The sequence below is a fragment of the Prionailurus bengalensis genome, chromosome D4 (assembly GCF_016509475.1).
Source record: "Prionailurus bengalensis isolate Pbe53 chromosome D4, Fcat_Pben_1.1_paternal_pri, whole genome shotgun sequence".
Classification (NCBI taxonomy): domain Eukaryota; kingdom Metazoa; phylum Chordata; class Mammalia; order Carnivora; family Felidae; genus Prionailurus; species Prionailurus bengalensis.
Genome location: NC_057359.1, coordinates 60,476,432 through 60,479,719, shown reverse-complemented (window position 1 = coordinate 60,479,719; position 3,288 = coordinate 60,476,432).

Sequence of the window (3,288 nt, the reverse complement as noted above, 5' to 3'; positions counted from 1 at the left end):
TTTTTTGCCGTGAAATAACATTTTGTCTGATATCACAGCCACACAGGCTTATTTTATTAACCTGACATTTTTTAATATTAAAATTTAATACTTTTAGGGGCGCCTAAGTGGCTCAGTCAGTTAAGCATCTGACTTCAGCTGAGGTCATGATCTTGCAGCTTGTGGGTTCAAGCCCCACATTAGGCTCTGCACTGGTGGGGTGGAGCCTGCTTGGGATTCTATCTCTCTCTCTGCCCCTTCCCCACTTGTGCTTTCTCTCTGTCTCAAAATAAATAAATAAACTAAAAAAAAGTTACAAACAGAGAGGGAGGGAGACAAACCACAAGAGAGTCTTAAATACAGAGAACAACTGAGGGTGGATGGGAGGGTGGGGGAGAGAGGGGAAAATGGGTGATGAGCATTGAGGAGGGCACTTGTTGGGATGAGCACTGGGTGTTGTATATAAGCCAATTTGATAATCAATTATATTTAAAACAAGAAATAAAAACTTAAAAGCATATGCACTTGTAAACTTTTTTTTAAAAGTTTATTTATTTATTTTGAGAGACAGAGAGCAAGTGGGGGAGGGGCAGAGAGTAAGGGAGAGAGAGAACCCCAATCAGGCTTCGCATTTTCAGTGAAGAGCCCGATGTGGGGCTCAAACTCATGAACTATGAGATCATCACCTGAGTCAGTTGCTTAACCAACTGAGCCATCAGGTACCCCAGATTCATATGCACGTAGAAGAAGTAATACAGAGATCCTGTGTACCCTTTACCTGATTCTCCCAATAGTAACATTTTCTAAAACAATAGTATAATAACATAACCAGGATAGCAAAGTTCATATAGTCAAGCTGCAGAACATTTCGAACACCACAAGGATCCCTCATGTTGTGCTTTTATATTTATATCCACTTATATAAATGGAATTATACATAATCTATTGGAATCAGCTTTTTTTTCCAGCATGATTCTCTATAGATTCTTCCAAGTTGTTATGTGTATTGATGATTAATTCCTTTTTATTGCTAAGTACTATTCCATGATGTGGATGTACCAAAGTTTATTTACCCATTGGAAGATATCTGAGATTTTTCTCTTGTGTGTTTTTGTTTTGTTTTGTTTTGTTTTGCTATTAAGAATAAGATGCTATAAACATTCATGTACGGGTTTTAGTGTGAACATAAGTCTTTATTTCTGTGGGATAAATGCCCAAGAGTATAATTGCTGGGTGTCTGGTTGTTGCATGCTTAGCTTTAAAAGAAACTGCCGAGTTTTCCTCCAGAGTAGCATTACCATTTTACATTCCCACTCTTACATTCCCAGCATAAGAGTGATCCAGTTTCTCTGACTCCTTACCAGGATTTGGTGTTCTCATTCTTTGCCTTATTTTAGTCATTGTGATAAGTGTGCAGTGATATGTCATTGTGTTTTCAATTTGCATTTCCTGACTGGCTAATGATGTTGAACATCTTTTCCTGTGCTTATTTGTCATCTCTATATCATCTTTGGTGCAATATTGCTTTTGCCTATTTTCTAGTTGGATTTTTTTTCTTACTGTTGAGTTTTGAGAATTATCTGTATATTCTAGATCTAAATCTTTTGTCAAATATGTGGTTTGAAAATATTTTCTTCCAGTTTGTAGCTTTTCTTTTCTTCCTTTTAACAGAGCCTTTCACAGACAAGTATTTTTAATTTATTTTGATAAAATCCTACGTAGTGATTTTTTCTTCTATGGATTTTGTTTTGGTGCCAAGTTTAAGAACTTTTTGTCTGCCTTGTCCTACATCCCAACGATTTTATCCCATCTTTTTTCTAAAAGTTTTAGAGCTTCACATTTTCTGTTGAAGCCCACTATCCATTTTAAGTTAATTTTAATATAAAGTATGAGACTTAGATTGAAGTGGGGTTTTTGTTGTTGCTGTTGTTTTGTTTTATTGCCTTTGGGTGTCCAGTTGCTCCAGCACCATTTGTTGAAAAGGCTGTCTTTCCTCTATCGAATTGTTTTGGACCTTTGTCAAAAATCACTTGGTGATATTGGTGTGGATATATTTTGGGTTTCTCTCTTTTTTTTTTTCATTGATCTGTGTGTCTTTCCCTCTACTAACACCACACAGTCTTGATTACTGTAGTATATAAGAAGTCTTGGAATTGGGTAAATGATTCCTCTCACTTTGAAATGGACTAAACTTTTATGTCCCCTCAAAATTCATATGTTGAAATCCTATCTCCCAAAGTGAGGGTATTAGGAGGTGGGAGCTTTGGAAAGTAATTAGGCTATGAGGGTGGAGCCCTCATGAATATGATTAGTGCTCTTATGAAAAGACCCCAAAGAGCATTCTCATCCTCTTTATCCCACATAAGGAGGATACAGTGAAGAGCTGGAAATCTGCAAACTGGAAGAGGGCTCTCACCAGAACCTGACCATGCTGGCAGCCTGATCTCAGACTTCCAGGTTCCAAAACTGTCAGCAATAAATTTTTATTGCTCATAAGCTGCCCACTCTACAGCATTTTGTTATAGTAGCCCAAACTGAGATCTACTTTATTCTTTTTTCAAAATCATTTAAACTATTCTAGTTCCATTGCCTCTACATAAATTTTAGAAGAATCTCGTCTATATCAACAAAAGTTCTTGCTGGGATTTTGATAGGAATTACATTAAATCTGTAAATCAATTTGGGGAGAATTGACAGTTTCATACGTTGAGTTTTCAAACCATGAACATGGTATGTCTTTATTTAGATTTTCTTTTATTTCTTTCATCAGAATTTTGGAGTTTTCAGCATACAAGTTCTGTAAATGTTTTGTCAGCTTTATGTCTAAAGTTTTTTTGAGTGATTGCATTTTTAATTTTGATGTCCACATTTTCCTTTTTTTATTTAAAAAAAATTTTTTTTAACGTTTATTTATTTTTGAGACAGAGAGAGACAGAGCATGAACGGGGGAGGGTCAGAGAGAGGAAGACACAGAATCTGAAACAGGCTCCAGGCTCTGAGCTGTCAGCACAGAGCCTGACGTGGGGCTCGAACCCACGGACCGCGAGATCATGACCCGAGCCGAAGTCAGCTGCTTAACCGACTGAGCCACCCAGGCGCCCCTTGATGTCCACATTTTCGTTGTTAGTACATAGAAATATATTTTTTGGTATGTTTATATTGTATCCTGTGCCCTTGCTGGACTCAGTTCTAGGAGCTTTTCTCCCTTCTTCCTCCTCCCCCTCCTCCTCCTCCTCCTCTTCCTCCTCTTCATCCTCCTCATCCTCCTCCTCCTTCTTCTTCTTTTTGTAGAGTCTTTGGGTTTTTCAA